This window comes from Echeneis naucrates, chromosome 2 (genome assembly GCF_900963305.1).
Source record: "Echeneis naucrates chromosome 2, fEcheNa1.1, whole genome shotgun sequence".
NCBI lineage: Eukaryota > Metazoa > Chordata > Actinopteri > Carangiformes > Echeneidae > Echeneis > Echeneis naucrates.
Window position 1 is genome coordinate 1509595 of NC_042512.1, and position 9704 is coordinate 1519298.

Here is a 9704-nt window from a genome sequence, read left to right on the forward strand (position 1 = left end):
CTACTCTGAGTCTCTCCCAGATGTTTGAGCTCCTCAGAAACCCGTCTAACGTAGTTGAGTTAGATACAACTAAGTGAAGTTTCCAAGAAGGACTCTGCTCATCATGTCTATTGAATGTTGTTGAAGAACACATGCAAACAGAGAAAAGACAAGTGTAGAGTTCTTACCTGATCTCTGGGGAATATTTGCTACAGGTGCTGCAGGATGTGGGTCAAGGTGCTGGGTTGAGGTTCCAGTATCAGGGGAGACATTGTTGATGGTGCAAAACCATACGGTGGATGTGTGGGCTGTGGGATGTAAAGGCCCCTGACTTTTGGATACACAACCAGTCAGCGTGACGCATCCACCCTCACAATATTTCATGCTGTGGTTGAAAGAGGAGGGAGAATATTGGAAATGAAGGTAAAAAAAAAAGCCCAAGTTTGAATCTCACTCAGGTACCACCTCAGATGCCGAAACCCGGGATTGAACCAGGGACCTTTAGATCTTCAGTCTAACGCTCTCCCAACTGAGCTATTTCGGCTGGATGGCTCCATTTCTGCTGGATGGCTCCATTTCTGCTGGATGGCTCCATTTCTGCTGGATGTTCTGCGACAGTTCTGCTTGTTTTTGCCCATTAACACTGCTCTTTAACCCTCCTGTCATTTTCACCCCCCGCCCCCCTTCCAAACCTTGGTTGGAATTTCAATTAAAACGATCACAAGTTTTAAATTGATGTCTTCTTAGACGTTAGATGACTTCAATTACAGAATCTATTGATTCACTCCAATCAGAGACACTGATGAATTCTTTGTGTTTCTCTGTTCTGGTCCTGGTTGGAATTTGGACAAAAAAGCTGAGGAATGCCAATCCCTCTTTTCTTTGAATCAGCTTTTACCTGCAGAATCTGGACAAGAGGAACAGTGTTTTAGTTGTTGGTGCTGGTTGGTACTAATATACTAATATAATATATATATATATTAGTAAATGGCAGAGAGAGAGATGACCTGCATAAAGAGACTGGAGCCTGAATACAGTTCCTTGGTCACCATATCACATACATCTTCACTGAAATAATGACACCTGTGTCACCTGTGAGAAAGCTCAAAGCTGTGTCCAAAGGTTTGGAGGAGTTCATGGCAAAAAGATGTCTTTGAAGCCATTTGGACACACAACCAGTCAGCGTGCAGCATTCAACCTCACAATATTTCATGTGGTTGTGGTGTGGTTGAAAGACGAGGCAGAATATTGGAAATGTAGGTCAAAACAAGGTCCACCTCTGATGCTGAAACCCGGGATCAAACCAGGGACCTTTAGATCTTCAGTCTAACATCAGTTTTAGATTTAATTACACATCATGCTCCTCAATGAGGAGGTGAATCAGGGTGCACATCCTGCAGCACCTGACCGGTCTGCTGGAGCAGATACTGCACCCCTGTGAGCTCTCCAGAAACAATACGCATAAAGTGATTCATTTCCAAAAGTTAATAAAACTAACAACAGATTTTAAAACTTACAGACAATCGGTCACCTGCCAAGATCAAAATATATATAATCACGCTGTGAACGTGCAAGTAAAGATCAGTAGATGTATCACAATCATGGACTTAAAGCTTTTCAAGCACAAACGAACGGTAACACTTTGGGTCTGTTAGGAGAACATGGGGGGCTGGGTGACGTCATCACCAGAAATTAAAATGTGTACTAGCATGCATACAGGGGAATTAGCTCAAATGGTAGAGCCCTTGCTTAGCATGTGAGAGGTAGTGGTATCGATGCCCACATTCTCCACAAGACTTTAGCTCTTTGGAGATACAGCATACAGGGTGGACTTTGGAGGCTTTTGGTAAACAGAAGCAAGACTGTTATTGTGTATGGAGCTCTGACTGTTGCACTTCCATAGCCATATCTGAGGCTCTAACTCAGATATGCTACAGTTATTCCTTTCTGCATAAATGCTTCTCTTTGGGGTTGTCCTGCTCAGAAATTCAGTAAAAATTATGATGATTTGCAATTTTAAATGGATGTCTTGAGATCAGCTGCAACAACACAACCCTAATCCCTAATCACTGCAGTTAACAGTCCTCTCACCATATGCTAACAGTCCTCATGAATTTAAGAGGATCTTTGTCTGTTCCTGATGGATTAAATGTGTTCTTCATTACAAACCATTACCAAGACCATTCAAACTGCCTAAGTAAAGTAAACAGGGAGCTGTGGGAGTGGTTTCATTCAGGTATAAGATAAATTCAGGTAAAAGCCTGAAAGGAAGTCCATTCGAACAGTGACACAACTGGAAAGTTGCTGCATAGACTCTTGAGGAGAAGATCCTAAGTGAGGTAAAAATGAAAGCTTAATGTGACTTCTATTCTCTTTGCTCTCTTTTTCCACTTTCAGTGTTAATTGACAAAAACCACATTAATTCTTGGAGCCATGTTTTCTTCAGATCTAACTCGGATCACTCCAATCAGAGACAATGATGAATACTTTGTGCATAAGTGCTTCTCTTTGGGGTTGTCCTGGATGGAAATTGGACAAAAAAGATGAGGAATGCAATTCCTTCTTTTTTTCAATCACCAGGACAACAAGTTTTATCAATTCATCAATTAGGGGCAAAGAAAGTAATTTGAAAGTCACAAATGTTACCTTAACTTGAGCACTGACTTGACTGTTGAATTCAGTAAGTGTTACTTGTTGGAGCAGTGCTGACTGACAAACACAACAACTTCTTCTTAGAATGCAACAATGATCATTTCAAATAAAAAGACTGAAGACTTCCTTTTGTACATGTGCTTCTCTTTGGGGTTGTCCTGGATGGAATTTGGACAAAAATTAATACATTTCGTCAGATCAGCTAAATTAGTGCATTTGTCACCAACGTTTCCCCAACTGAAGCACAGACTTCTGTTCTGAGAGCAGTAAGTGCTATTTTTGGGGTAGTGTTGGTGATTTCAGAAGTCAATCACAAGTCAGCAAGTTTTATCAATGATATGGAGGGTGGAGGGTTAAGAAAGTAGTTAGAAAGTCACAAATGTTACCTTAAAGGGCATATTGCAGGTTAATGACCACATTGAATCAATGTTTAGAAAAATAATATAGGAAATGTTTTGATAAAGTGTCTCATACTGATAATATCCGTATATTTGCTGCACACAAACAGGACTGATGGTCTTTTGTCCCTCAGCTGAAAGGTGAACAAGGTAAAATGTCCACAGCAGAAGTCCTGCGGGGTTTTGTCACCGACAGACTCGCCGCCGCCTCCCAGGAGATCTTAGCGGCCGTGGACAGAATGGTAGCCGGATATGAGGAGGAGGCTTCGGGCTTCAGGCAGGAGATCGACCGGCAGAGGAGCCAGCTGGAGCTGCTGCAGCCCCGAGTCCTGATCCACAAAACGGGTCGGTTGTTTTTATGAGTGAGAAAGGCTGAGGACTGTATTTGGCAGATGTAGAATGAAGCAGCTGGAGGAATAACTGTGTTCATATTGTAGCTAATAAAGAGGATTCATTTTCGAATCGTTTCCTCCAGATGTTCAGCAGCTGATGGTGACAAAAGAGGTTCCTCCTGAGTTCACCTCCGGTCCGGATCCGGAGGATTCAGAGAGTCCAGTCCTTAAACAGGAACAGGAGGAGGACCAGGTACCAGGACTGGAGGAGACCAGGAACCCTGTGAGGCCGTTTCAGGTGAAGAGTGAGGATGAAGAGATGAATGAACCGGCCAGGAGCTGTGATCCACAGAGTCCTCTTCAACCAGATCCAGATCCAGAGGAAGAGGTCTCAGACTCCTCTGATACTGAAATCAGTGAAGATGATTCTAATGAAACCAGAGTGGCCCAGTCAGATGTGAAAATAGATGAAGGTGACGTAAATGTTAGAAAATGTGCCAGCAATGAAAACCCATTCAGCTGCCCTGAGCGTGGGAAAACATTTAAAAAAACGTTTTATCTTCAGACTCATATGAAGACCCACACAGGGGAGAAACATCACCGTTGTGATGTTTGCGGGAAAAGTTTTTTGTGGAAGGGCAATCTTAATTTTCACATGCAAGTTCACGCAGAAGAGAGACAGTTTGGCTGCTCATTTTGTGGCAAAAGATTTAAGCGACAATATGATCTTAAATTACACACGGTAGTCCACACAGGAGAGAAACCTTTCAGCTGTGATGTTTGTGGGAAAAGATTTAACCGAAAGGGAATCTTCCACATGCACATGAAGTTCCATACAGGAGAGAGACCCTTCAGCTGTGATGTTTGTGGGAGAATTTTTGAACTAAAGGTAGGCCTTAAAAAACACATGACAGTCCATACAGAGGAGAAATCCTTCAGCTGTGATGTTTGTGGGAAAACATTTAAACTAATGGAAAACCTTAAAAAACACATGGTAGTCCACACAGAAGAGAGACCATTCAGCTGTGATGTTTGTGGGAGAACATTTAAACTAATGGAAAACCTTAAAAAACACATGGTAGTCCACACAGAAGAGAGACCCTTCAGCTGTGATGTTTGTGGGAAAACATTTAAACTAAGGCGAACCCTGAAATCACACATGGCAGTCCACACAGAAGAGAGACCCTTCAACTGTGATGTTTGCGGGAAAACATTTAAACTAAAGAAAAACATTAAACCACACATGAAGGTCCATAGAGAAGAGAAACCCTTCAGCTGTGATGTTTGTGGGAAAACATTTAAAGAAAAGGGAATACTTAAAATACACATGAAGGTCCATACAGAGGAAAAACCCTTCAGCTGTGATGTTTGTGGGAAAAGATTTAAACTAAAGAAAAACATTAAACCACATATGAAGGTCCATACAGAAGAGAAACACTTCAGCTGTGATGTTTTTGGGAAAACATTTAAATGAAATAAAAGCCTTAAATTACACATGGAGGTCCATACAGAAGAGAAACTGTTTGGTTGTGATGACTGTAAAGAAAAAGACCAAAGTTTCTGACTGCAGGATCTTTGCTGGTTGACCAAAAGTAAACTGTAACTTGATTGGTCTTTGTTTTTTTTGCTTTGCTTTGTTGTTTTTTTGTCCTCGCTCATTTGTGTTTGGGTCAGTGACATATATACCAGAAAAAAGTTTTTTTTTTTTATAGTTTGGTGTAAAAGGAATTGAATTTGTGTATTATTTTCTAAATCATCGCTCACTGTGAGACCTATGCCGTCGGTCTTACAACATATTTTCTACGTATTGTGATATTCTTTGCAATAAAATTCTAAAAATATTTGTGACTTTTGCTGATGATATTTTCTATGTATCCTGTGAAAGTTTTCAGATTCTACCATTCATAAAGGTATGTTATTTTCACGTGTAGCAGACTCTGGCTGGCAGAAATGAGATCCACAGGTCACAGTAAGGTCACAGGGATGCTCTTTCACTTCACTTGAACAGAAAACAGAAACTCCCTCAAAAAAATAATAAATAAATAAATAAATAAAATAAAATTCAGCACAATGATCACAAGAGGGACTTGTTTTTCATTTTTTCTTTATTTGACTGTATCTTTTATTTTGTCGCCGATGAGACACGCAGGAAGTCGGGCTTTCAAAATGCAAGAGAATCCAGTTGGTTTTCAAAACAAAACTGCTGGCAGCGAGCGCGACGAATATGATTAGTCAGATCCAGAGAGAGTTATTTCTATCACTCTGGTTAATGAGTTATTGAACTAAAATGAGCTAAAAATGCACATGCTCTCCCCGTCGGGGAATCGAACCCCAGTCTTCCATGTGAGCAGTGGAGATACTGTCCACTATACTAACTAAGAGCAAGAAAGAGGAACATTACGTGGTGTGTGACTTTTGTGAAACCGCCATATGAAACCCCATAGACTTCAATACACTCTGACTTCATTTACAACAATAACACAAAGTTACAGTGATCAGTCCAGGGACATTTCTGTGTGTCTTTGTGCGCATGCGCTCATCCATTTGAAGCGAACATGAGAGAGTGTGACGTATGCATCTGTGTGTTGGAGATCAATGAAAGACAGGAAATGCCTTTGATCTCCAGTAACGTCACACAGAGTCGTTGTGGAGTTATTAGTTGTTGATGTTGTTCTGAAAAATCTGCATCAGTGAAACATTCATTCATACACGAGGACATCATGTATATTGTTGGAATAGAAAATCTTATTTTTTCTGTGTGTGATCCTGAGAAAGAGGCTCAAATCCAAACCCAGGAGACAGAAGTTGAGTGAGTCAGTGAGGAAGAAGCTGCTTGTTCTCCTTCAACAGTTTGATCTGAGGAAAAGTCACTTCCTCTTTTCAGGAATCAACTTCTACCATCTGTCCACTAGATGGAGATAACTGAGCATCAACTGAGAACTGAGTTCTTCATCATCTGGAAACAGACAGCATTGTTTTCTTCAGCTGGAGCTCTTTGTTCAAATCTACATTGAGATTCAGAGCCAAATGTTTTTCCTTTCCTGGATTTACTTCATCATTTCAGTCACTCTGTGGATTCAGCTGACAAATGCAAAATACAACCAACATTTAAACGATGACGTGTTGAAAGAAAACTTTATTGATTCAGTCTGGTCAGCAGAATATAACCTGATGAAATCAGCAACATTAAACTGATGTTTCTACATGAATGCATCACTGATTCTAAAACCATAAACTGAACATGAACACTCTGTACACTCAGCGTTACACACATGAAGACAACATCATGTGTTTAAGGTGATGTTGAGCTGAACAGGACTTGTATTGAACACACAGAGGGAGTGCACCGTTCCTGGAGATACTGCAATACCAGGTCGATGCGTGGAGTGGACGGAGCAAGCCCCTATTCCATCTCCCTGTTCCAAAAATCTATTTAATATATGGTCCCCGGATAGGAGACGTATCAGATATTAAACTGATAAGAACAGATACTACACTTGATCTTAGCCAAAAGGCCGAGAAGCGATACCGCTCAGCTGTCGGAGGTAACGGAGTGTTTCTCCGCACCGACCCGCTCAGTGAGGGGTCAGAGTCGGCTTCAGTAACAACATCACTCCGAGAGAGAGACACAAACAGAAGACATGAAGAAACGAAGGAGGGATCAGAGAACAACCACAGACATGTTATTTTCACAAAGTTACGTTGTACAGCAAAGAAAACGTCTCTTCTTGGTCACCTGTAAAACTTCATATCTATGTCAGTTTACCAGCTGAATATTATTGTGAAAACATCAGTTTGTCCTCTCATGTGATTGGCCTCATGGTGTGTCCATCAAAATAACCCCCCTGTCTGCACGGATTCTCTGAAGATTCGGCTCTCCTCGACTGGACTCGGCTTTTTTAGACCGAAAGAGAGAATAATAAAATGAAAGAGTATCTTCGTCATTAACAGTATAAAACACAAATGACTGACCACACACATATTTAAAATAGCATTCAAAGTCATTTTAACCAGAATTACTGCCATCATTTTATCTTAACATAAAATCCGTTATGTCCGTTTAATGCTAACATACAATGGAAAACGCCATAGACCGGCTAACGGGATTAGCATCAGTACCGCGATCATTTTAAAGCGTCAGTGAACTTATTTCATCTCAAACATGGCAGTAATACTTCGGGGAGAGCCGATACCAAAGTAACATGGGACAAATATAACACTCCTAATCGGATAAATGTAGACGCATCAAATGACGTCACACTTCCTCGAAGTTATTGCCGGAAAATTGTTTTTGAGACCGAAAAGTAAATTTGTCTGAGCTGTGAACCTTTAGATTTAAACATTGTGATTATCATTTCCTGTGTCGTATCTGTAATTATATAATAGGTGATTTTGTTTTCTAACACATCCTGAAGTTTCAAATGAAGTTTTGCGGTTTCGGAGAAAATCTGGCGTAAATGTTGGTCCCTGTCTGGACGAGAGTAATGCAGCCGCACTCTGCGAGTTAACAGCTTATCAAAACACAACAATTCTGTATTGTTATGACAGACAAAAGTCTCAAGAGAACAACACAGAGAGGGCTGGTTCCAAACACTAACCCTGGTTTATGTGCAATTCGTTGAAAATTTGTAATCATGTAAAAACAAGATGATTCACATTGACGCTTATACTTTTGACATTTTTGAAGCAAATAAAATAATTAAAGTGCATTTTGAAATTGTGAATTGTGAAAAACTGTAATTGTAAAAAAAAAAAAAAAAGATGACAGAAATGTAAGCAATTCCAGTTCACAATTTGATTGTGTTACTTTCCGGGCGGAAAGACACACTTTAAGAACGGCGGCCCGAAAAGCATTCAACAGCATCACTGAGTCACAAGCAGCACAGTGAAAATTGTACACATTAATGGAGAAAGTGACATTCTGCATGTTCTTCTGATAATCAATGCTGATGAAGTTAAACTCGTATCTCATGATGATTGGGTTATGGGCCCAGCACGCTTCCGCTGCGCTTCCGCTGCGCCACTCTGCTCATAGCTACGTGTGTTTGCAGTCTCTTCTGGATCTGTGGGTTATATATATAATTAAAAGAAAAGAAAAATCTTCTTTAATACGTTTGTCCTTTTCTATCTGATCCCCAACAGTGCTCATCAGTTTAATATATCGAAAACCTAAAGTAGGATTTGATTCCATAACAGCGGGACAAAGTGTGTCATTAATCTTCTGGATTCTACAGACTGAGTTCATGTTCTGATAGATTTATTTTACAGCTGTAGTAACAATAAATCTCCAGCAGGTGGAAGTATTGCTGCTCAGATGTCATGTACACTGTGGGACACACAATACTCACAGAGGACTTTATTGTGCTGCAGTGAGATGTATAAAAAGCTCCAGTTCTACAGTCAGAAGATGTCCAGTCTGAAGGTGGATGAGTTCTGACTGCAGAAGAAAGTTTCAGAGCGTCTTCCAATGGCTGATTATTGATCTGTGATCAGGTTATGAGCTACAAACACTGATCACCTTCAGGTTGGTACAACAGTCAATCAAACATGCTGCTTTCTGGGTCTTAACATTAATTATATTATATTCATATTAGAATTCCAAACAATATGTAAACTCCATGTCTGAATAGAGGTGGATGTGTGAACGTGTGTTAAAATCTGAGAGAATTTACACTCATTCAACTCAAATCCAGGAACATCCCAAACATGACTATTAGTCCTGTCTGAGAGTTTCCTCCACTGACAGCAAACATACTGTATATCCATACTGATCACTGTGATCAGGTTTGAATCATCTCTGTGAGAATCCCACATGAAGCTGTCAGTCCTGCTGGATACACACACATCCCACTGAACACATTTTACCTCACTATCATATGAAGAAATATCACAAACCAGATGAACTTCTCAATGTGATGATCAGAGAGCCTTTAGATTTCATCATCATATGATAGAAACATCCAAACAGCTCCATCTGCTGGTTCTGCTCTGTTTTATGAATGTGTCCCAAACTGCACACACGGTCCGTGTATTTTAGGATGCTCTCTGCCTTCCTCTGTGTGGATCACTACGCAAACCAATTCCTATGTAAAAATCACTGTTTTGTGAAGTCTCAGTACAAAAGTAGAAAATAGTCTCCTGCTGATTCACGGTCACACAGCTGATAGGCGGACGAGCCGACTTCCGGTCCTCTGAGGTGGAGAGAAGTAGATACTGAGGAGATAGAACTTCACAACTCTGACAGAGAAGCTGGTGTTGTGTCTTTAAACTGGAAAAGTGAGATAACACCTGTTATGTGATTCTTTATACTTGTCTACGTCATAGAAGTCATGTATACCAGAGA

At 40.5% G+C, this 9704-nt stretch overlaps 2 non-coding genes across 2 annotated transcripts; both read right to left on the reverse strand.

Annotated features, from left to right (window-relative positions):
- Positions 1–450: 450 nt before the first annotated feature.
- Positions 451–523, reverse strand: trnaf-gaa (transfer RNA phenylalanine (anticodon GAA)). The gene has a single exon. It is a non-coding gene; the product is annotated as a tRNA-Phe (tRNA).
- A 6174-nt stretch (positions 524–6697) lies between these two features.
- On the reverse strand, positions 6698–6888 carry LOC115057815 (U2 spliceosomal RNA). Its single transcript, XR_003841961.1, has one exon. It is a non-coding gene; the product is annotated as a U2 spliceosomal RNA (small nuclear RNA).
- Between the last annotated feature and the right edge of the window lie 2816 nt (positions 6889–9704).